Genomic DNA, 25,973 nt, shown 5'->3' with positions numbered 1-25,973 from the left:
CCACGTTAAGGCACCATACTGGCATACGGGGAGCTGTGGTCTGGACTCTAGTGTCTATGATGAGGCCTCGCTCAGCTCCCCAGATGGATTCATCAGTATTGAAATAAGCAGATAGGAAGGCCATTGCTGCTTACTAAATATTAATGGCACTCTGGTAGTCCTGTGATCTCTAGGAACAAGGCAAAAGGCTTGGGCTGAGCAAACTGCCCAGCAAACGGGATCCACCATCCCTGCATCACATGAACTTACTCATCTTCCCATGATGAAGGATCCTTCTGAGGATTCACACCTTCTTCCAACAGTCAAGTATGAGACACAACAGGATTTCCATATCTTAGAAATAATTTTGATTTTTCAGGTGATTTTTCTTTTCATAGACAGCAACAATTAGAGAACTTAAACTAGAAAGCTGAGTGAGAAGCACCGCTCTCCCATCAGTGCACTGCGGAACATACCTGTGCGCTTTGTGTGCAGTTAGCGTCCCGCTAGCACTGCTGTGCAATGCCCTGGGAAGGTGTTAGTGACATGCTTTCACTGGAACATTCTATCTATATACACTGGTTTAATGCAATAGCACAAACATTTGTGTGGGCATTCACAACTGTAAGTAACCGTGTCTCGGTAGGAAAGAGGCAATAAGAGAATTTGCTGTATTTAACCCAAACATAAAGACTGAAAGATATAAACCCCAGTGTGTTGCATTGTTGACAAATCAGCATAAAAATGTCTTTCAGCAGTAAACTGCTTAAGTCATAATGAATAAAACTCTTGCAATACAATCACAGCCCTTGTGCTTAACCAAGGCTTAGGAAAGCACAGTAAAGGTGCAGTTATCTCATACGAACCATGTTGTTCAGAGTTTATTCACTAGGACTTTGATTTTCTTTTTTTCAGTTTATACACAGTATGCAATGCTAGTAATCATTCTGAAAGGGCTGTCTCATGTGCAATATAAAATTTTGCTTCACGTACTCACATTGCTCATGTACCAGCGTTGCTGGTAATGTTTCCTTGTAACTTAGGAGATACAGACATACTAGCTTTATATATATGTATGTTTCTATATGTATATATGTATGTGAGTCTGTGTATGCATACACAGTACAAACAAAGGTATAATTTGATTCAATCATCTCAGCTGTTTAGGAGGTTTTTTTACATATAAAGTTATGGTCCTATTTTTGCTCTTTGCAGTGATGCGGATGATAAATAAAGACAGAAATATCTCATTGTGGTGGAGTGGGATAAAACAAGCACAGGAGTTGGTTTTGTTTGAAGAGTGGTGAAGTCTTTTCTATTCATTATAAAACCTGGCTGGTCTATCAGTCTCTTACTCCCGGACACGTGGAGCAAGGATATTAGTCTGTGTAGGAGATGTTGGGGTGCCCTTGCACAGCCAATATATTGCACTTCAGGGTATGTCTTCACACCTGCAGCTTTTCATGAACAACACTGGGCTGTGCCAAGGATTGGCTTCCATCCAGACCCATCGACAAATCCCTTGCAGGGAAGCGATAAAACTAAAATATGCTACCAGTTCGGGTTGACACTGCCCAGAATGGTAAATGGCATTCAAGTAAACTGCTTATCCCATTGCCAGAACCATGGGCCCTGAATTCGTTATAAAGAAAATCCCAGTACTTGCATTACTCTTTATAATCCCTTTTCCATGGTTTCTGTGTCCACTTAGCATGCCTAGCTTTGTATATAAACATGTTGTGATTCAAGTCAATTGAAGACAACATATAGTTACAAAGTCAATATATTGCTTTCCAGTAATTTCTGTTCTGTAGTCTCTATTACATGGAGTATTATCTTTTGGCACATCGTTTATATGTAGGACTGTCCAAATTCAGGCTTGTGTGAAATATTTGTCACTTAATTAAGTGAGGCACATCATTGCATGTGTCTCTTAAAATTTTCAGTGAATTATTGTTTTTTGTTAGTTAGTCACCTCATTTTACCCTGTGTAATGTAAAAAGCAATTCTATCAGTTTAAGTAGTTTAGAAATATGTCATGAACATTAGTATTCATTACTGATATTCCTGGAGGCAGCAGTGAGGATCAGCATCCATTTAGAGTGAGTAAGCTCCTCATCTTTAAGATTCTGAAATGTGATACCAAGAAACACAAGGTCTCATGCCCTAGTACAATTGTGCTTTAGTTTCAGCTATACGTGCCTCAGTGTTGTGTTCTCTATTCCTAGCAGAAATTATCACTTCTGATTTCAGGAGAATGTGTTTTCTACATTAAATTTGTAGCTGGGATAAGCATAGGTGCCTTTGACAGTGGATTTCTAGCCTGCAACTCTTTTCATAAACTAAATAGAAGTGAGGCAGAAGTAGAGTGAGGCAAAGTAGAGTAATAATTTATCTTATGTTGTTTGATAGAAAGAAAAATGTCAGCCACAAAAGCTTCCTGGGGCAAATGGATAACCTTAAAGAAAGATTTGCAGCAGTGATAGTAGCATTTAGCAATGACTGCCATGTTTCCAGCAATTGAGGGAAGGCAAAACTAATTCAAGCTCAGGAGTTTCTGTAGGCGATATGTACAGTGGTTCGCCAAAAGATTATGTGCTATTGACCTGCCATCTCTTTGCATTTGCAGATGCACAGATCCTGGAGACATGCTGGAAGAACTAACCTAGTATACAGTTTTCCGTTTCACTTCCCTTTTTGTTTGCAGTTTTAAGTCTTCCATTGTGTCGTATGCAGTATGAAGACAGAAAAAGCAAAATTTATTACTTATGTTCCTAGACTTGAGAATATGTTAAGTTCTTGGCCTGGTTGTGTAACCCAGTCACAGTCTAACTCCAGATGGAGTCAAGATCCAGGTATTCCTCAACCTTTCACAGAGGGTTATCGCAGGAAGGAGAGATGGGAGCTTGGACTGACCTAGACATGCTCCAGTTGTTGCCCCTTCTGGACATGACTTTCCTCACAATGGCAGGAACAAGATCTAATGCTGCCTTAGTTCCAACACAATGCTTAGGTCATCTAAACCTTTTTCCCTTTTATCAGGTCAGAGGTGACAGATCACCTCTCGCTCTTTTAGTTTCATCCCTTTCCATGTCTCTGTACCAGCACTAGGAGTATCACCTGCCATCAAAATGTTTATAGGGGAAAACTAGAAACAATCACAGTTATTAAACATATAATGTTTCATATGCTAAAGTGCCTGAAGTCCAGATTCTCATGTAGAACCTGCTAATTGGAATACTTATTTAAAGACATGGCAGAAAGATGTTAGCATCTGCTACAATGTGATGGCAACTTCACCCACACACTAGCTTCATATAAGGACTTGGGTTAGGACTTCGGTCCTCCAGAGTCATTCCAGGTAGTCCTCCTGGTATAGGACTTTCCAGCTCTTTGCCAAGTAACTGACAGGACTGCAAGGGCCAAATACAGGAGCTATACACATTCTTCGACTGAAATAGTGCTGCTCTCATTTAACCTTTACCTGTGTGGGAATGGACAAACACCTGTATGAAATCTTTTTTCTAAGTTTTGATGAGACGAAAATTTCAGCCTAGCCTTCAGAGATTTCTGTGAAGTGCAGAGAAGAACATTTTCCATTTGAATTAGAGTTCTGAAGGTGTCATCATATAGACAATTTCCAACAACTAAAACATTCTCTACTAATCATTCAATACAGTCTACAATAATTACTGAGCAAACATTGAGATAGAAAAGATCTGATAAAAGGCTTAAAAGGTTTGGCTGAAGTGTAAGTGTGGATCAATTTTCACTTTGATACATTATGAAATACATTTTCTGAAGAGATCTGAAAGTGTTGAATTTACCAAACCTGACAATATAAAGTGTAAACTAATTATTGCATTTCTTTTAACATGTTCACAAACACTAAAGCTAAACATCTAGATGGTACCTAAATACTGAGACTGGAAAGCATACGTTATTCTTCACAGATGAAGTTTAATATCTGCTTCATATCTGTCAGTAAAAGCTTAAGAACTCTAGAAAACAGCTTTCCAAATATTATCAGTGCAATAATGATAATAAAAAAAAAAATGATTCTATTCCAACAAAAGTTAGGAGCAAAATTCCCATTTCTTCAGTAAAATAGGATCAAAATTAGAATGTCATCAAAAGATACTGTGCAAGTTTCTTCAAGGATAGGGATGTTAATAAAGGAACTGCTGATAAACCTTTACAATGGTATCTTGAAGACTTCACCTCTTTCAAGGTCTCATGCAGCAGTTGTTTCAATATGAGACTTCTATCACAGGAACGCTTTAATTTGTGCCACCATAAAGTCTGCTATTCAGTGTTTTCATTTTAATCTTTTGCTTGCTTCATATTTAATATCCCAGATCTTTTTATTAAAATCCATATTAAAGGTATTGTGATATCTTTATGGTGCCCTCCTTTCAAACAAAATAATACCCTTAGTTGCAAAGCTTTTCCTTCTGCATTTCTTATGCACCTGTACCTCCAGCTGGTGAGCATGGAGGGAATCGCGGTGCACGGAAGGGACTGATGCAGTGCCAGGTCACCTTGCTTGGTACCTTTCACTCCAGCCAAAGTCGAACTGTTTTGTTTCTCCAAAGTGTAATAACAAGCCTCTGGCCTTCTCAGCAAGAGACACCCAACTGGGCACGTTCATTGAGCTAATGGCAGAGGGGGTTTCCCTGTGATGCCTCACAAACCTCATTTGATCAGTATGCAGCTGGAATTCGCCATGTACTGAGAGAGACCCTCTTTTTATTGTTCTTGGCTTGTTGATGTATTATATATTTACCAGCATAGAATCTCATTTGTGGTTTATTGCTCTAACATCTGAAATGATCTCTCCCTTTCTCATTTCACTGTTGCTCATCGTTTGTTATTCCTCCCAATTACAACCAGCCAGCTTCAAATGCTGGGCTCACAAACCCAGCAAGGGCACCAGTCGCTTGTCATCACAACACCTAGCTAGCAGCTTCTCCTACTTAAAAAAAATACCGTTACAGCCAGTTTATTGAGAAACTATTCATTTTCATATCCTATCTTCTGGGGGAGAAAGGGGAGGAATGATGTGCTTTGCATGTGAAACGTCAGGCACAAGGTATGAAAGAAAGCAAGACATAACAAGTGCTGTGAGGGGTATTGAGTGGATATTAAACATGACACTTGAATGATGTGGTACATCAGAAGTCTGCTTCTTGGGCTCCCTTACAGTGCAACAAGTCATCCTGGGACTTGGTTTCAGGAAAAAGGCAGGAGGATTTCTCTGCTGAACAACAAGGTACTGCAGGGCAGCTGTAGGGAAAAGGAAAGACTTCCTAGGCTTTGGGGAAAGGTGTTCAAGTCCTTTTTTTCTCTTTTATTGAAAACGTGCTAATGAATTGCTTCTAATCTTCTCTTGATGGGCAGGTGATACACTCTCCTTGTCCCAGGAATGATAAGCTTGAAGACACTCCAGCATTACGATGGCAGGGAATTTATAAGAGCTTTCAGCAGGCTCTCCTGTAGACCTGCAGTGAGACAGGATGTCCACACTGACTCCTTTAGGGTTCAAAATGACACCTAAACTCACCTGAAATACTTTTGACTGGTACTAGAGGCAGCAAGACACTAGCACCAGTTTTGGTCCTTCGAACTACCTCTTTTCTTTTTTTTTCTTTTCTTTTTTTAATATGGCTGAAAAAACCTACCCTGGAAAAATAAATGTTTGATTTACTGACACTGCACTTCCTAGTTCCTGTTAAGAATGATGAACATCTTGTGTCCACTCAGATCTTACAGCAAGATATAAGACAGTGGCTGTCCTGTAAAAATCAAAGCCCAAACTGAAGCCAAAAACCCTCCTCCCGTCAGACTGCAGCTTTACTTCAGCAGCATATAACCCACCCAGGAGCCATGGCGGCTGTGTGGCAGGGGAAAAGCAGTTGTGAACCAAAGCCCCAATGCAGCCTGAGTTTTGGGGATACCAGTCACGGGGTGAGCACTCATGGGGGTTCCCAGTGGACAGCACAACGGGGTTGCACGTGGACTGCAGAGACATCCACCCATCCACCAAACTTGCTTCCCAGAGTGAATGTGCATTTGTGCAAAACGTCAGTGGAGTTCAGTTTTGCAGAGTTGGAGAAATGCTCTGTTGAATGAGGGGCTTGTAGAAACACCTTCAGAAGGAGACCAGGGAGTCCACCTGCCACTCCTGCCTCAGAAATTCATGGATCAGGGTTGATATTTGTAAACAACAACAACAAAAAAAAGTGAAACCAAAGCTAATTTTAGACAAGAACCTGGAAGTCTGCTGAGTTATTAACAACTGGTTTCAGCCTGGCAGAAAGTATTAACAGTATCATGAATATAAATTATTATCTTTAGATGTCCTCAGAGAGTTGTCAGGAAATATTTAGATTTTGTAATAGCCATACGTTGCTGTGCAGCGATAAATAAAGAAGCTAGGACTGTTTCTGTGCTGACCTCGGCGGACACAAATGCTTATAGGTTAGATGAATTTAAACCAGCTGGCAATGAGACTAAGTTGAATGCTAAATAATGTAAATAGAAGCAAGGCAGAACTGTAATGCCAGGGTGACTTTAAGATTAGCTGAACCATACATGGCCATTATTTTTGCCTAAGATGAAGTCTCTAATCATTTTATTTGCATGCATATGTGCATGAATGTGTGTCAGGAGGGAAAGTTAATTTCAGGGCTTATTGTTTAACAAGTAAATGATTCAGTGTGAAATGATGATCCTTACTGTTCCCTTCCTCCTTGGTGATGCTATTTCTGTTTATTACTATCATTTAGAATCTCTTTGATAATGAGGAAAAGAAGAAAATAACCAGTTGGTTTCTAGATGAAATTGGACTTAATTCAGCATAATCGATGTATTTTAAGATAGGAGATATATCCAAGTAGAATAATCAGTGCAGCAGATTGTTTTAATGTCTAGACAGGGTTCAAGATGATCTGGAGAAGGGAACAGGCATACAAATTATTTACCTCTTTTGCTTGAACAGTGTATCTGGATGCTGGTGGAATGCAGAAGCTAAATAAAAGTCCTTCAAACAAAAGCCAGGGAGTAAAGTGCTGGAGTTTCTAATGTCTTCACCATACTGAGTGCCTTTTCTATAGAAGGTTTTTGGGTGCTACAACAGGAGTGGGGAGCAGAGGGTTCTCAGGCTGGATCAACAATAATGAAATTAATTAACAACCAAGGCAAAGCCCGCTCATATGAAGGTCTGACACTAAAGCACGTTTTATCCCCTGCCAGCCCACTGGTACTGGCCATCTCCCTGTGCTATTCCCTTGTAGTTATATATCCCTAATACTTCGGTCTCTATTTAGGAGAAAGGAGCCTGCAGCTCTGTCCTCACCTGCAGCACCCACACGTAGCCCGGTCCAAGCAGCAGAGCCAGCGGACACTGCTTGAAATTACTTTGACTTCACACCTGTGTGACAGGGTGAGCACGTAAAGCGCGATGCATGCCTGAGGGTTGTAGTCTATGCAGCAGGTAAGCCAGAGAGGAGGAAGGGCGAGGGGCTGGAAACTGGGTGATGCTTCCCTGCCTTAGAGGGTCCAAACCGGGTGAACAGAAGGTCCACTATTCTCAGTTAAGGCTCTGAAGAAATATTATTTATTGGTGTTTAATAAATATAAATAGCCATGTCTTTCTTTAACAAGTTGCCACACACCAGACATTCAGCACAGCTTTGATTTTTAGAAGATGATCATGTTTCAAATCATAGTATATCTTACAGACTTCTTTTTTTCTATTTAAACTGGTAATTTGAAAAGAAAACCTGATTATGAGCTGCATATTTGAATATATATGGGGAAGCACATGTTTACATGGTCTAAATATAAGCACAATTTAGAAATTCCTTTTATTACAGAGAACAATTTGACATATTTAAAAGAAGACTAATCTATTTTCCTTTTTCCTACAATTACGTTTTTTTTTCTTTTTGCTCAGAATTCCATAGACACATCAAAGTTCGTTCAAAGTCACTTCAAAGTCAGTTCATATAACATACCAATTGTATCAAGGTTTTTGAGAAATAGGATATAGTTCTAAGCCTAAGATTAATTGATTTTTGTTTGTTTATTAATGAAGTTGTGCAATTGATGCAGTTTCCTAGGACTTATGTATGAGCTGTTTGCTCATTCAGGAGGCAGACCTTATCAAGTGTCACCAGAAAGATAAAAGAAAGAGATAGAGAGAGACATTAATACATTTTATTACATTAATTACTACTAGACTCCTGTTTTGCACATGGCAGATGATTTGTTAGAAACTGATTCTATTTCTCGATAATTATACTGCACTCCATACAAGTCACGCATACAAGTATCAATACATTTGCATCTGCTGGATATGCATCAGACAATTTATATAGATTCAGAATATGTTAGAAAAGCAAAATGTTAGCTTGAATAGTAATCAGTATTTATGAATGTTTTCTCTTCCTGGATACACTAAAGAGATTTGAACTTGAACTTACTATTCTGGAGGTGTTCTCGGTTTTTGACAGGTAAACAGGGTTCGATACTCTAGTGCTGTAAGTAGGAATAGCTTTGAGCTTAATGCAGAAATGCTAATTTGCACCAGATAGGAATCAGGACCAAAGATATTTGGAAGAAAAAGCCTTTAAATTTATCTGTTGTAAGATAAAAATAATGGTTTTACTCAGGGTTTCCTAACATGGAAACAGATAATATTTAGGATGCACTTATTTATGTATGCTCTTATTTAAAATATATCAATTCTAAAATGCTAAAATGTGAAGGTCCATGAAAACTATTTACATCAAACCTGGCCATGACTGGATATAAATATTTAGCAAGAGGTTTTTACTGGCATTGAATTTTTTTTTCCACAGGCAGAACTTCGTTTTCATTTCTGCTTTGTTTTCTCGTCTATTAGACTGTACATTGAAAACTAATAGGACTTTAACCTGTTTTCTTGTAACATCAATGCTCTGAGAAGCCTCTTTTACACCCTTTTATTCAGCACTTTCATTTAGATTCTCTTTATGCACCAAAATATGTTGTTGGAATCACAGAGAATAATCGAGAGCAAATTGCACAACACCAAATGATCTGTTATAATACAAAAAAAGAAATAGTAGTGAATTAAACACACTGCTATCTTACTCAAGGCCATTTTGAGGAGCACTTATTTTGCAAAGCACTTATGAAAATGATTCTGCTGATTAGGTACCCCAAAATACAACTAGGTGCTGGGGAACTATGCACATCCCTCAACACACCATAGTCCTGAGTAATTAGGTAAGCTGCACCACACTCACAAAAGAAATCACCATAATGAAAAATCTTGAAGTTTTGAATATTAGTGTTGTGTCAGTTAAAGGAAGATGATGAAAATTCATCTGCATTATTAGTTGTTACTCATTCCCTTTTCATTCTCCCGTTCTCTATTTTCCATTCTAAGCATTTCTCTGTACTTCTTAAACATTTGCTGCATTCTCAGTCCATGCGTGGCTGCATTTTTGTAGTGGTAGAATAAGTGAAATGTTCAAGGCCAAATTTTCTGAGATTTACATAGCTGATCTCAGCTTTGCAGCTTTTTTTTTTCAGTGAGGAATAGGTATTTCTGCTGATGTGACTCATGAAATTCAGCTGATAGTGCTGGGATTCTGTGTGCTTGTTTCTCGGAAGGGCTATAGCCATGGAAGGAGACTGCAGCACTGCAGTCTGAATTCCTCCACATAGATCTACGATCAGACCTGGTTTTTTAACTGCTAAACAACAGAGTAAAAATACAGTGTATTATGAACTAATTCATAAGGATCTAAGGAAAGAGTTTCTCATTTTTATCTTGTTTGCTGTGCTACCTGTAGGTCACTGCCTGATCCTTTTCTCTTTGTCTTGGTCCAATTTCACGATCACAGGCTGCAGGCCCACTGATCCTCCTCAATGGCAGCTCTCAGAAGTAGCTGAACATATCTATATCCATACAATAGACTGTAGGGTCCCTGTATAACATTCACAACCTAGTCAAGAACACGCCGCTTACCAAGCAAAACCCTAAGTACTGACACCTGCACACACATGCTAACCACATTTCAATCCTCAACAATGCAGAGAAGCATTTTCTGTAGTATAAACTAACCTATAGTAGTAGAGTAGTAGAAACAACTGAAAATGCTCCAAAATTCTCTCCTGAATGTAGAATGATCCAAGCTGGATATAATAATACTCATGAAGTTCTTCAAGCCCTCACAGCCATACACAGTTCTATAGGATCTTAAATCAAGAAGCAATCTTTGCCTTTTGAAAGTGAGATAAAAGGGACCCACTTTCTCTGGTTTCACACCTGCATCAAGCTGTTTGTTGTAAACTGTTACAATTGTTGGTTTAGCAGACTTTAAGAATATCAAAATCAGTCTTTCCACAGTAAAGAGGATATTTCCTTAACCCCTTATCGTTTCTTTGTCCCTTATCAAAAGCGAGTTTTGCCTTTTGGAGTCACTGTTAAAGCATGTGATTTCCCCAAACCTCTTAGAAAGGTTTTCCTGTTTTTTTAAACCAAAACAACTGCAAATACATTTAGAACATGAAAATAATGTTCTGTCACAACAAATCTATGAGTGCATTTCTTAATAAGGAATCACATTTTCCACATCAATAAAAATAATACAAATCAACAACCAAGATTTTCCCTACATTTTGTAAAGGTGCCTAAGGCAAATTATCTTCAAAAGTGGAGGCTAGCTATTTAACACTGCTAATATTTCTACCCAGAGGACATCAAGAGGAATGTAAGGACTTGTTCAAGGAAAACACTGAATTTAAAGGGTCTTTAGACTTCAAGCTCGCTGCTTCAGGGTCTGTCTGATGCCAAGTTTGTAGAACGGTTGGTCCTTAGCAGTAAAAGTTATTAATTAGCATATTTTCAGGTGCTCCTGTGCATTCTTTGCTGTAGTTGTAAGATCACTCTTGTATTAAATGCAAAATACGTATTTAGATGTTTTGCTAAACTGGGACTACAAATTAGAAGATTCTTTCCTTTGAAATAGTAGTTTGATTGGTAACAGTCAAAAGCCCATGTTTATACCCCCTCCTTCTCATTTGGTGCATGTTTCCATGGGACAGGCATCCAAAACATACAAGTAATGAAGTTTCCATTGAGGTCCTGCTGTATCCTTTTCCTAGGGATCAGGAGACTCTGCAGGTTAGGCCACGTTTAAGAAAGGTTCTGACCAGTTCAGCTTGCACACCAGCATTGATACCAGTAACAGCCTACCTTCGGAGACAGCTGTATCTTTGCCATTCAAAGCTATCGACGAATGTATAGAACTATGTACTACTATAAATAAACCAGAAGAACCCCAGTCTAATGCTTTGCCAGGACCATCAAACCCATGCCAAGGAGTGCAGAAAAATTATTTTTCGGTTTTGCATACCTGCAGAGCTGCTCTATCAATACCTTTCTGCTCATTGCCTTGGAACTGCATTTGTAAAACCTCAGAATAGAGGTCGGTCTGTAATGGGCTTAAATGCGCTTCCTGTTTTGAAGAAGAGACATTGAGGAGGATCTTGAAGTGAAGTGTCTGCAGTTTTGTATGCTAATCATACTTTCACCGGAGTTATGTTCTTAATAATGCAGATTGTTTCCTGGGATACTGCAGCTCTCCCCCAACTTCTTGTCATCCGCATGTTTGATTGTGCTCATAAATTGCATGTGGGCACTAATAACTTCTGCTGATGTTACACTGCATGTCGCTCTGTTCGTTGACTCAGCCTCTCTCATAGTCCAGAATTTTCTCTAGCAGCATATGTTATGGGTTCAGCAAAAGTTTAGAAGATTGAGTAGAGATGATAAGAAGAAGATGATGGACCTGCATCCTGAAAACATCCATTTACTGGTGGTGATCTAAATAATGGACTATTTATTTTCTTCGTGACATATAAAACAATGTTATTAATAATCACACAAAACTAAATTTTCACAGCTTCTAAGCAAAGACCAATGAATAGATTCCTCTCTTGGTCTGCTCCTCTTAGAAAAATCTATCAGCTGTTAGCTGTTAGGGGAAACAGCAAGTGCTAGGTCTAAGGGGATCCACTATTTTTAGCTTTTATTTCTTTAATAAGCAAATCAGTCCTCATCAGTGTGCAAGATCATCAACAAGTATTTCGATTTCTGTACACAGCAGAATATATCAAGCACAATTACATTATGTGAAGGATAAATCACACAGTAATTAATGTAACTAATAAGCAGCACACAAGGTCTGATTCGGTCTTTCTGAAAGTCAGAGAAACATAACCCACTGACCTCAGTAAGAGTTGGATCAGTTTTCTAAAGATTTAGATCTTAGTTATGATACCATCACATGTTGCAGTAAATAGGCTTATACTCTTTGTGTGGATCTGTAGGTCAGTGCACTTATACTTCAAGCAGGACCTACTGAGTAAAAGCTTCTTTTATGCTTGTGTGTCTGGCTCAAAAAAAAAAAAAAAAAAATAAAGGGAAAAAAATTGCATTTACTCCAAAGTATCTCTCCTTTCCTTTGAAACTACACTGGTAAAAATAATGTGGTATACAGACCAATGTATATTGCAACGAAAAATGTTATATTAGACAAAGAACATCTTAGCAGTAAGCACAGTACATTACAATGTATTTCACAAATATGGTAGGTATCATTCTTTCTGAAAGGTTTTCCAAGCCTCTTGATCCAAATCACAAAAGCCATGATGATCTGTATTTGAGTAGCCCTCAGACTGCTGTTCAGATGTGCTGGAGAAATGAAACCTTCCGTCCCTTCCTTGCATCAGTCCAGCAGAAATTACTACCAGAAAATAAACAAAGTATGCAGCTATCCTGTAACATCTCTTCTACACTTACATCCTGTGTTATGTGATTCAACGGTGAGAAAGTCCCTTTCACAAGCTTTATAGACTCACAAGTTTTCTTTGGTTACTGTTCAGAGCATCTGCTGTTATGCACTATACAATCCATGTGGCCAACCCATGAAGCTACAAGCAAAAGACTGTGCTGATATAAATAAAAGTTGTCCCTGCAAGAAAATTTCAGACAGCTTGTTTTTGTTTATTGTGGTCTCATTAGTCTGCCACTAGATGATAAATGATTTAGGTTAAGGGTAATTTAGTTTATGGCAAAAAAGGTATGAAAGGTTATTCCTTCTTATGCCTTTCTCACATAAAATCTACCTTAAAAAAAGTAGTCTTTATGTCTCAATAAACAAAAGCCACATAGACATTGTGTAACAAATTACATATTGGATAACAATCTATAAACTTTTATTGGCTTATGAGGTTTGCATTGATTTGAATTTTACCCAAAAGCAAAGCATTAATGCTTCTCCAAAACCCTGAAATAAAAGGAAAACAGAAATCTCTGTGCAGTTTCTTTTGAAAGTGTAGCCACCAGAAACGTCTCTGAACAATGCAATCAGCTTCTTGGAAATAGCCTGGAGTTCCCCTTGTCTGTTCCCCATGCATGATTGAGAAAACCTTGCAAACCAGCCCCAGCAAGGAGCTTAACACTGAAGTTCACCACAAAGCTAAGAAATGGCTCCTGACACTGGGCTGTGTTTGCAAGATGGTTCCGTACAGCTCCTCTGTAGCTGCATTTCCACCGTGAGATGTTAGTGGCTTACTGGGTGTGTGAGTGATAGTGCTGCTGGGAACTGTGGGTGGAAAATCCAGTTTGCACTGTTCATTTTGCACAATCATCTGCTTTCTGAAGTGCAGAGTTTTGTGGGAGAGAAAGGCAGTGTGGATCACGGTTAAGCTGCAAAGCCATTCTCACTTGGGCGTTTACACTCCAGAGTCCACAGGAGGGCATGTCAAAGAGACAGCACTTAAACCAAGTAACTTTAGTGCTCGACAGGAACCAAGGAGGAACAAGAAGGCTGTGATTTTTACCTGATGGACTTGTGGGAATACAGGTATTTTTCTTATGGAAGTAGACTGTGTTTCACCAAGACCAGTATACTCTTCCCAATGGTGGCCCACAGCTGATACTCCAGACTCAGACAGCAATTAGCTGTACATGTGCAATTGCAAAGTAAAAGCTACAGACACAATGTACAAGGTGTATTGTTGCAGTGTCAGAAATAAAACCAGCAGGGATGCTGAGATGCTACCCAGTGACTTTCCCTGCCCCTGTATAAACATAATGTTTTATATAAATTTATGATTTATCATATAATGATTTATATGAATTATATAAATCTCTCAGAAGATGTACTAGTTTCATGACGTACCTTCCAAAATTACTTGTTCAGGGACTGGCCTTTTCTTGTGCTTTCCGCTGACCGATAGAGATATTTACAAGCCTATGCAGTGGTATTGTGGGGTGTTTGGTATTCTTTGGGGTTTGGGTTTTTTTAATCAGGAGAAGATGAGTGATAGACTACATGTCAGGACAGCCACATGCAGAGAAAGGCAATTGATTGGATCCATAGTAATATTTTGTATATGGCTGAATTTTGAGAGAGAGAGAGATATCTTGAAAGTAGAAGGACTTTATATATATAAAGTAGAAGGACTGCAGATGTACACACACTTTACAGAGACATGCAATAAAAACTACTGATCCTTAAAGCAGGGAGGTTAGGCACAAACAAGTCTGTTATTACTGGTATTAATTAGTAGTATTCTATCCAGAAGAGGGCAATAGTAGCTGTGCATTTGGACCAGTATTATTTCACACACCTGTTTGTAGATGAGACTAAGGCACCAATATTTTACAAGCTGTATGCCGGTGATTTACGTTGCATGGCAAAATGCAACCTATCAGCAGCAAACACCTTTACTGCAATCACATTCATTGTATTTGATCCTGTCTCTTGGACTATGCCTTGCCCAGAGTTGATCACCGAGCCACAGCCTGTGCAATTACCCACTTCAGTAATCAGTGCCTGATTCTGATGAATTATGGCATGGGCTGCTGTATTGTTCAGAATAAATGAGATGGCATAAATGGTATGACAGGTAACCGCATTTGTAATAGTGTATACAGCCATTAAGCTTAATGCAAAAACAGGGGCCACTAAAATATGTATAACAATAATCAGAAATAGAGTTAAAAATACATTTTAGGCTGTGGTTGTTGACCGGGCAGGAAAGACTGAAAATTACCCTCATTCTGCATAAATGGGTGAGGATTTCAGGCAGGATGTGCTGTGTGGCCTTGCCCAGGTCAGCTCTCAGATCACTTGTAGTCCACCACGTTAAAGTGTCTGGGCCATTTGAAGTGAGTGATGTGGCTGGTTTTCCCATGATGGTGTACATTTTGGCAACTCCCTCTACTGCTATACCCAACGCTGCCGATGCTGCCCATGCTGGCAATGGACAGTCAACAAAAAGTTGCAAGAGATGGCCCCAGGATGGTCTCACACGATGCTAGTGCCCTGATCAGCCTACAGGGGCTTGGATTAAACTCTTGGTGTCCTCTGAACACCTTTTGTAACTCTGTTCTTAACACCTCATCCCACATTTTGTTGAAATACCAGCTTCAACCGCTCGCCCGGTTAAGAAAGAAATCACAAGTGCTGCTGGTGAGGGGAGCAGGTCTGGGAAGGAATTTGGCCACTGCAGTAAAAACAAGCCGTATAGGTACAGTCCATGCAGAGGAGCTTTCGCCCCCGCCAGGGAGAGGAAGAGGGCATGGGAAGGAGACAGCCTCGAGGAGCCCCTTCCTCCCCCCCAGCCCCACATGGGGGTTTGTTTCTAGGGCATCCCCACACAGAGGAAAAAATTCTGGAACTGAGATTATTCAGCAGGTTTTATTAAAATTACACTTTTCTTGATTTATTTTCTTAATAAATTTTCTATCTTCAACCTCCTGGTTTGTCCAATAAGATGTTGAAATGTGAGCTCCCATAAGGAAAGGTATTTAAAAGGATCTCACCTGGCTTTACTTCGATAGCACTTGAACTTACACTTCCTTACTTTTTTTAACTTGTTCAAAGCTCACAGACATCACCCAGGCATTCATGGGATATATCACTGTTTCAGGTTTGATTTTGCCCTGTTTACAAACAAAGAAGTTCACAATATTTTATGATATAGCCTTCTGCAGGACAGTCTAGAAAATCATCGGTGGCAGATACCTTTGTGACTCAGCCTTAGTACACCTCATGATCAATTTCAGACTTGGTTTTTTTTCTCTCTCGAAATAATTCTTTTGCATTTGTGGGTATGAGTGAGAAGTTTGTATGACTTACCGATGCTTCTCTGCACTGAACAAGGCCCCCTGGTTAGGCAGGGCTCGGGCTTTATTTTGGGGTATTGCTGCTGGTTGCTCTGGCATTGTCAAACAAAGTGGTTTCCTGCTAATTCCTTTCAGGGTTTAGATGGATTTCGAATCAATCTTGCTGAGAAAGTCAGCCAGACAAAGAGGTAAAATCGTGACATGGTTAGTCATTTATACTTTACCTGAATCAGTGTGTAAGGTACGTTCTGTCAGTTCTTACACTTCATACATAACTTTTATTCTACCATTTTTTGACAGGTGTTTGATTTCGGGTATCTCTTGCCTATGTCTTCCAAATAAATCCACTGCATCTCTATCCCAAAGTTTAATATCATCCATTATTCAACACCTTCAATGAGACTAACTTTAAAACTAGTAATCTCTCAGTAAAGCTGTGCAATTAATGTTGAAATACCTCAAGTACAGAATAATTCCAAATAGCACTCCCCATAGCCTTCCTGAGAGCATCCTAAAAATACCAATAGCCTTCCCTGAAGTCTCTAGTTATCAAATATTCCTTAAAATTTAGTGGTAGATCCTGGTTCACCTAAATGACCATTTTGCATTAAAATGCTAAATATTTTTCCTGCAAATGTGACAGTGGACTCTGCACCGCTTCGCAGTGCACCCATTTCATGCCAGATTTGAATGACCAAAATACACCCCCAGTGCTGCTTCGTGCACTAATGAGCTTTGCCTGCTTTGCCTTGTTCTATCATTTTTATCACTCTAATTTGTCAGATGAACTATTCTGTGTTCTCTGTAGGTGCTGCTGCCCCGTAGCACTCAGCTTGACCTGGCAGGAGGGGTGATGGGGAGCACCAGCCACAGCCCCTCCCATGCCCCGCTGGCACCCACTATGGAAGGGGGCTTGACACGCTGGAGTTTTCCTTTTCCTGGAGATATTAGGCTATGGCCTGCCTTTAGACAAAGCTTTTGCTTTGAATGCCTTTATAGTCTTCATAGCTGCAGTAGTATATGTTTTATTTGAAAACATTGCATTTACTACAATATAAAGAGGCCATTATTGTTTAGCTGTGATAACCACTGTTCTTCCTTGCCTCCCCTTTCTTTCCAACTGCTTTCGCAACGTCTTCCTAGAGTTATCCAGTACCTACTACACTCACTTATTCCTGCTCGCACTAGATACAGCACAGTTATGTTTCTTCCCCCCAAGCTCAGTGTCCTCAGAGGAGTATTTAGGTTAAGAGCAGTTTATTCCTGGCTGGAACTGCAGCAATTGTGTGTGGGTTCATAAGCCAGGATGCTCTTTTGCTTCAGGCGGCTACAAAAAGCCAAGGTGACGTCTCCGATGGAGACAAAAGCACAGAGGTGCAGCAGTGGGGCATGAAGCATCCCTGCCACTGCAGCAAGGATGATCCCTGCAGCACAGATTGGCGTGTGGGGCGTGGGCAGCACAGGGGGTGAATGATCCTATTAGCAGACAGAAACGCATACGGAAAAGTGGCCAAACAGTGCAATAAACTTCCAGCCCTCTACTCGGCTGCCCCCCAGCAAACATGGCAAAGAAAGGCCGATGTAACAGCTGGGGCTGCCGGAGCCAGGAGCCTGCACTGAGCAGTGCAGAGCAAGAGCAGGCTGAGGGTATGCTGTGAATTCAGCGTATCAGAGCTCTGTTCTCTGCTTTTCAGGCAGCTACACCTGCGGGAGGTGTGTCTCACCATACCTCCATTTCTCACCCTACCATACCTCCTGCCTGGGACAGGGGTGTTTCGTGGGGAATATTTGCACAGGTATCAGCCTGACCATGTCCCGGTCAGAGCTCCTGGGTACTCCAACAGCAGTGATAACAAATATTTCTAGTACATTTAGTCCTACTAGAATTCTCTCCTTGAAGAATAAGTCTTTTCTTTTTGTTTACTTCTTCTGTAAAGTTTTTGCAAAGAAATGCGTGGATAACCATTCCTATTTCAGCTGTGTAGGAAATGAAGGTTTTCCTTGTAAGTGGAAGAAGATCCTTCTGACAAGTCTTTCCTCTATCACTGTGCCCTCACCAGATGGCTGTGCAGTTGGCCAGGCATTACACAGTTATATAGTTAATAAATATTGTTATTTTTTATCATTCTTTGGGTAGGAAAAGTGAGCCAGGATTGAAAACACAGACCTAACTCATGGACATGGTGGAACAGAGGGACCAGAGTGGGTTTAGGGCAGTGAAATTACACCTGCACCTCCGGTGGCTTTGGACTGAGCAATACCAGAAGGGACAGGGTTAAAAATATATATGGCTTTTAGCTTTGTGTGATAGCTCCAGAAAGGACTGGGTCACCTCTGTGGAGAGGCTTCAGCAATATGTCATAGCTAATGATGTCAGTGCTGAGAAAAAGGTGGCAGTTTAAGTGAGTATAATAGGGGTAAAACCTCTAACCTGCTGTGCAGCCTAAGTGCTCTTGCTAAACCAGCAGACAAAACAATTTCTGGGAGAGAAATTTACTCAGTGCCCAGATCTGCTGGCAATTGCAGAGCTTCCCTGCTATTATCAACCTACGAAAAACAAAACCATTTTGGGCTAAGTGCCTGAATTAAGGAAATTAGCAGAATGTCATCAGTGTGAGGAGAGCTGAAATGCTGCAGTACCAGGGACCAGCTACAATATGATATGCTAAACAACGCGGTACACAGCAGTCACCAGCCAGGGCTTAGCCGGCTCTAAAGCAAGCATGAGAAATAGGTGTAATAGTGTTTGCTACCAGATGTGCCAGAGACTCTCAACCGAGGCACGAAGGGTGATCAGCAGCTGCACTGGAGACCAGCCGGGATGCACAGTGTGGATCTCCAAAGGCTGCATCTGCTTTCCCTACGGAGAACTGGCCCACAGCGCAAATATCACGCTTGGTCTTCTTGGCTCAAGGACAGACTCCTTGGAAGCTACAAGACACTGGGGGAGGCAGGGATGGAGCACAGGTTACTGCAAACAAACCCAAATTCTGCCTGCCAAGACAGCTGAGACTTTTCCGCTGCGGGCTGGGACACCAAGTCCGTGCAGGATGCTGGATAGCGCGTGTGGCACAGCTGTCTAATTTAGGTGATAAAAATCTACGTTTTATCTGGATTCCTTTACAATTGGAGGAAGCACAATTTATAGTGAGGTTTGCTGTGGTCTTGCTGGGTTTGTAATTTCATGGTAGGATTACCAGAAACTGCTTGAAGAGATGAAGTTGCAGAAACTTCAGTGCTTTTAATGCATGTTTCTCTCACCAGATGTACCACACGTGCTGTGTACACCAAACTCAGCATAGGCACTGCTTGAGAGGGAACACCTGGGAGAAAGGGATTTGAATTGGTAAAGTATGTGGTGCACCAGCATTTCAGAAATGGTGGCAGATATTTTGTGGTCCAGCCAGACCTATTTTTTGTGGACTGACCTCACAACGGACAAGGCAGTGGGACGGGATAAAGCCTAAAATGCACAAAAGATGTGTTTGAAGGGGAAACAATCACTAAACATCTAAAAATTCGTTCATTTGACTGGAGGAAACTTGGTACAGAGCTTCAGCCTGAACAGCTTCTCTATTCCCAATGTTAATCACAGGGACGTGAAGAAAAAAAGGTGCTGGTGAAAGGTAGCTGTCTTCTCACACTTGCTGATAACTCAGCCTAGCATGTCCTTTGCCCAGAATAGAAAGTATTTTCCTCATTAATCTTCTAAAATCCTCTAAAATCTTCCTCTCTCCAAGTCTATTAGCAGTGGAGTTTGAGCACTCTGGAAAGATGAACACACAGAGTCCATATTGCGGGGTGATAGCAACAGCTCTGATGTTCAGTACTCAGCAAGATGCCGCTTCATCAAAGCCCAGCCTCTTCAGGAGTTCAGCAGCTCTGGCAAAATTTGCTGTGGGAAGACTTCTCAAATACACAGGAAAACTGCTGAAGTGAAGTTCCAGAACAGCCAGGAGTTTAGGCTCAAAGTTACGAGCAGCGATGAAATCTCTACTCTGAACTGTGGTGTCCTGTACCCCTGGACAGTGTCCTTATCCCAGACTGCTGGCTGCTGGGGCAGACCTACCCCAGGGTCTGCTCATTTTGACCCCTCATGAGAAAGGTTCAAGCAAGAACAGCAGTGAGTAATCTACTGATGCAGGGTAGCAAATTAACTGCTGATATTTATTTTTTTTTTTTTGCACGTCAAAAGATGCAGACATGAGATGATAGCCCTGACTCCCAGACCACCAGTCCCTCTGAGACAGGTGACTTCAGCCCCTTCCACACAGGAATGGGAATGAATAAAATTACACAATTTTCAGTAGCAGAGGATCCTTGTTTTCTAGCCAGCCTTCTCCATGGCACAGGTTTAATAAGAGATTGCTTGCAAGCATCACCACAGATAGGGACTTGGGGTCCTCAGGCTTTGGTTACAGCCGCAAAAGAGCTTAGTTCATTACCAAATATGAAACAGTTCTCACTTTTTTTCTGAGGAATCTTACATATAAAATGGATCCTATTGGCAATCACATCAGGGTGTCCTGAAGAATAGTGAGTACTTAGTTTAGAAAAATTAGGTAGCACCTTATTTGTTTGAGATGCCTCTGGTGGGAGCTGTGATTCAGAGCCTGGAGAGGGTTATTGTGTACCTGGGCAGCTGGATCACTTGTGTTTGGATATGGCTAATAAAAACAGTTATCTGGAAACCAATTATATTAGTTCTCATATTATTATGTTGTGTAAAGAGCAGGGACATAACACTGTTTCTCTCATCTTTCTGCTGTTTTCCATCTCTTTTAACAAGAGCATTACAGCAGATGCTGTCAAGAATTTTAATAAAACAAACTGCCTTTCTGACCATCTTTATCCATTCCTTCTTGTCTTTATAGGCTAGAAACATATTAGAGGGTCTAAGTGAGGGAAATTACTCTTCTCTCTCACTCCCTCCTCCCCACCCCTCTCTCCTGAGCACTGCATGCTGTGGAGTTTTTCCTCTTGCAGGGAATCCAAACACAAAGACCCCCCCAAATAAAGCTCCATGGGACATACGTGGCTACCTGGATACGTTGTCACCCTGACTGTGAGTCAGTCCTCATCACTGCCTCCTGCACTGAGCTCCAAAAGGGCCTGGGATCATGGCAGAGCCCATCCCAGACCCCTTTGGATGCTGACCAGAGGGTGAACACAGGTGGTGGCAGCCGTACATAGGGCTCCTGCCTGCAGAGCCCAGCCGCAGTAAGCAAGGTGGTGTGGCTGGAGAGCATCCTTACTGTGGGTAGGGCTGTGCTCCACTGCTGTCCTGAAACCAGGTTGGCCAAATGACAGCATCATCCCAAGGGATACTAATACAGGAGGTTTGTAATACTGAGTCACTGTGGACCAAGGGAAGGAAAAAAAAAAAAGGGAAAAAAAAAAGGAAAAAAAAAGGCAAGCCAGGAAATATGCCAATAATGTGTAACCTGATTAGATGTGGCCCAGCTGCTACTAACAATACAGAAGAGGCATCACCTGTCTCCCATCCTCAAACAGAGCATGGAGGCTGCTGCTGTACTCATGAAAATCCAATAGTGTACAAGAAGGACGGTTGCTCCTTTCTGTCTGTGCCAGTGAGTCACTGTTTTGTCCTCTGCCCTCTCCAGGTGACCCCAGGCAGGTCCTGTCCCGGTACCTTTCGGACCTTGCACCGTGCAAACCGCTGCCTGGCTTTAGCGGTGTTGTGAGCGAAGGGCTCTGCATCTTGGTGGGGACGGAGGAAAGTGTGGAGTGAGTCAAGCTGAAAGCTGCCTGCTCGGTGGGGACTGCTCAGCCAACATCATTTTAAGGCAAGTGTTTCTCCTACTGTGCCCTTCCCACAACTTCTGAAGCTGATCAAGTTGCCTGGGAACAAATCTTGGAAGATTTCAGTACCCAGCTATGCCAAGACCCTCCCTCGGGCCAGTGTCAGCACTTGGAGCAGTTAACTACAGGCAGGAGTCTGGCACAGGGGCACCTTCACTTTGGGCTTGGGCAGAGGTTAACTTGGGGAACTCACAGAGCTAGTGAGACCTTAGTAAAACATGTCCTGCTGAAAAAAAAAATATTAAAAAAAGCAGTTTAGTGAGGCAAATTACTAAAACTGGAGCACGCTGTTGCGAATTACTAAAAATGGAGTGAGTGTTTGGAGTCTTTAATTATTTCTTTGTCTAAAATGGGACAATTAACTTTACAGTCCCTCAACAAATGGGTGGAAACACCTTTTGCCCTCAATAATAAAAGCCAAAGAAAGTGGTGACCAGCTGCACTTGATTCACCAGGTGGAGCTGTGGCTGGAGGTGCTGCAGCTGGGCAGGGAGCACACCAGGAGCTGCCTGGGGCAGAAAGGTATGGCAAAGCTCAGGCTTTTGCTCTCTGCTTCTCTCTGGAGATGTTAAAACCTTTGAAACTGATGCATGCAAGTCCCTGTGTTTGTGCAAAAAATATCTTGCTATGTCTACTCTGTGCTGACCTGTTCCGTTCAGCAGCCTCCTAGTGTTAAGGTGGGGTCTTCTGTATCTCTGGTGCTTTGTCCTGCACAAGTTGTGTGTGGTTGTTTTCTCAGCAAGCTGGGGAACTGTAAGTGCAATGTCCTGATCTATTTTGGTAGGGGTTATTTTTATTTTCCATGATTAAGCTATTCAAAGATACTTGGTTTTCTTGTTAATGGTGTGGTGTTTTTTCTTGCATATTCTGCACTTGTAGAAAGGCTTTATGTAAATAAGAGAGATTTGCTAGTTCGTGAATGAAAATAAGGTCACTAAATCATCTAAATACTGGTGTGTTCCTACAAAGTAGGTTTTTTGGTGTCCTGGAGATGATAACTGCCAGCACAGGTGTTGGTAGTTGTAAAACTGTGCCTGAAGTTCTTTGTGTCCTGGCTGCTCAAAGAGAGCTTGCCTCTCAGCTGGAAGCCTAGACTATGGATTTGCCCGTGTACGTAGTTATAACCAACTTTGAGCACAGCCTTTGGTAAGAAGGAATGAAGGACTTTCTGAGCCAGACCTGCTGGTGTTGGTCCTCCTCCACGGAGGTCGGAAAGGCTCGGCCGCACCAGGGCAGGAGGCTGTGGGCAACCGGGGTGGAATTCAGATGGGTTTTGTGTCTTGGTCTCCCTGAGCAAGCCAGGAAGGTGGATAGCAGCATCTAGCTGGCCTCTGAGCGGGAGGTACCAGAAGGCAATCTGTGGCAATCTTTTGGAATAAACTCGGTCACAATTTTAAGCAAAAGGAATGTTGTCTTGTAGTAACATGCATCTAATACAGTTTCTTGGGGGAAAAGAAAAATTTGAATGCCATTTTGAAGAGCTGATATATTTTCGTATACTCACAAGACAAACATCCTTCTAATGAAAATTTCCTGTACAAATACAAATGGTGCTTCATGCTCACATACTGCAAACATGCAACTTTGTGTTTCAAGTCCTCTTGGGGATGCTGGCACCTTGTTCTGTGATGGAAATATTTGCTTCAACTGCAATAAATTAATTTTAGGATAACTTATTATACACCACAAGCCCTTTTAAGACTGATCATAAAGCTGGAAGAAAAGGAAGAGAGATGTGTCTCCTATTTGATTTAAAGCACTTAAGTTGTTATATATTATTTATAATTTTATCCTCAGCATGGAAGGTAACACTTCTAATACATGGTGATCAAGAGCTTGCCATCATTTGAAAACTATAGCTGCATACGTTGGTGTGCTTTATTTTTCTTTTTTTACACAATAAAATATGATATATGGTAGTTGCTAACTTTATATAGGTACTGATTTGGGACTTTTTAGTGTCATAAAACCTCTGAAGCAGAGACTCATGGAATGTGAAGCACTGACATAGTGCCTCTGGAGCGCCAAAGCAAAAGCTGGCTGGCGAGGATGGGTTATTTGTGGTGATGTGGTGCCTGGAATTACAAACACTGCAGGGTTCAGTTGCGCACACACAAAAACTCCCTGAACTTGCAGAACTTTCCAAATACTGGATGCAGAAGGCGTGCTCTGACAACTCCCCTCTCTTTGTGGGAGAAAATAAAAGGGGGGGAGGAGGAAATGCTATTCAGAGGAGTAAATAGGCTGACTTTCAATTTGTAATGTTTATTTGAAAATGGTTGCAGTGTTGACTGAAGGACAACTAACTGTTATCTAAATGCACTGCAGAGTTGTTTGCGTCTTTTTTAATCGTTCAGATATATTTGTGCTGCAGGAAACTGTTAGCATCGAGCCTGGTTGTGCAAAAGCTGTTGGAAGAGACACATGCAACAACTGTCCAAATCAAAGTATTTACCCAAAAAGCACTATGGCATATATGGTTTAACATAAAGCTCTAGTCCAGCAGTTGCTTGCTTCTGGAACCACAGACTTCCAAAACTCCTTATAAAGTGTTATATTTCCCTCCTTTAAAGCTGTGTCATACAGTGTAAACAAATGGCAAGTACTAAAACTCTTCCAAATCTTTGGCTGCAAAACCCAAAGTTCAACATACCTTGTGAACTTGATATTTTTTTTTTAATTTTTTTTTTAATTGTTACAGTGAGCAACAGGGAAAACTTTCTTTTTAGGACTTAAATTTTCCTTAAGTTATGTTTATTGCTTTTACACCTTCAGCCAGTAGAAATTATATTAGGCTTTCATTACCCACTTAATCTTTTAATGTGCTGTAGAAAGTCATATGAAAGTGCCAAAATTAGCACTGTCATCCTCAGTGTTGTCCGTTTTACTGCAGCACAGAGCTGTGATACTCAAATAATATACCTGTGGTGTCTGTTACTAGCACAGCCTCCTGGTCTGTTTGACTCGGACCTCACATGCATACAGATTCATTATACACATTTTTCTCTTCTGAGAATGTATACATTTGGAGCATCAGCCATTTATAGAACATAGCATAAATAAAGCAGTGAATTTTTTTCATTCTCTACCCCTTATGCTAACGAAAATTACTGAGGAAGGAAAAAAAAAAACCCCACAGAAAATGCAGTTCCCCCAGCATTATTCACATTGCAGCAGACAGCACAATTCTGTACTTACAGATCTTAACAGTGAAATGTCTCAGGATCTTTACAATTTTCTGCAGAACTGTTTCAAGCTCTCAGCAAGCCACAGTGTTCATCGAGGCAGAACGGAGCCGTATGGAAGGTCTATGCAGCTGGGAGATAATGGAACTATTTTCCCAGCTGGGACTACAAGCCTTTTATCCACTGAGCATTGCGTGTCTCTTCACTGGTATTAACCGTGAAATACACTGCTTTCCCGTTGTACTCGTGCTAGGACCCGCACAATTAGTGCTTGAATCGGATAAACAGCTACTACAGTTTATGCATATTTCTTGTCTGGAGATCTTGAACGTATAAAAATTAGCTCTGTGTTGATCATCCTTCAAGAAAGCTGAGAGAGCAAAAGCGCAGCTGTCACACTAGTAGCAGAAAAGATTAAATGTGCTCTTGCCATTCTTTTCGTACAAATATGAGCTTCTGTCAGGTAATCAGAAACCTCTTTTCTTGAAAACTGGGTCAGTACTCGGTATTAGGTTTAGGACAGGAATGGAAATAATTTTGTTTATTCCTGGGTCCCACAATTGCTTCCTGAGCTCCACAAGATTAAGCTCATAGGATGCAAGTCAACACGCAGATTACATCCCAGCGCCGACTGTCCTCTCCAAACATTTAACTACCCCTCCATTTTTTCCATTAAAAAAAAAAAAAAAAAAAGCAGGGGGAACAACTTGCTTGTTTAAAGTAGCACAGACATAAATCCTGATTACACGTAAACTTCAAACCTTCTTAGATTTCCATTTTTCCTCTTGGGA

The 25,973-nt window shown here is 41.0% G+C and overlaps 1 protein-coding gene across 4 annotated transcripts in view; it reads right to left on the bottom strand.

Moving 5' to 3' along the window:
* The window catches only part of LOC102051403 (contactin-6), a 149,185-nt gene extending 123,488 nt beyond the window's left edge, over positions 1–25,697 (bottom strand). Inside the window, exon 1 of one of the 4 annotated variants that reach the window (XR_008732212.1) lies at positions 25,196–25,697. The gene's annotated coding sequence lies outside the window, so the exon portion shown is untranslated. The remainder of the gene's footprint in view (positions 1–25,195) is intronic. The other 3 variants (XM_055710057.1, XM_055710056.1, XM_055710055.1) reach the window with 3 other exon arrangements.
* Between the last annotated feature and the right edge of the window lie 276 nt (positions 25,698–25,973).

This window comes from Falco cherrug, chromosome 4 (assembly GCF_023634085.1).
Source record: "Falco cherrug isolate bFalChe1 chromosome 4, bFalChe1.pri, whole genome shotgun sequence".
NCBI classification, from domain to species: Eukaryota; Metazoa; Chordata; class Aves; order Falconiformes; family Falconidae; genus Falco; species Falco cherrug.
Note: the sequence above shows the minus strand (reverse complement) of the source record. Positions and strands in the feature narration are given on the sequence as shown.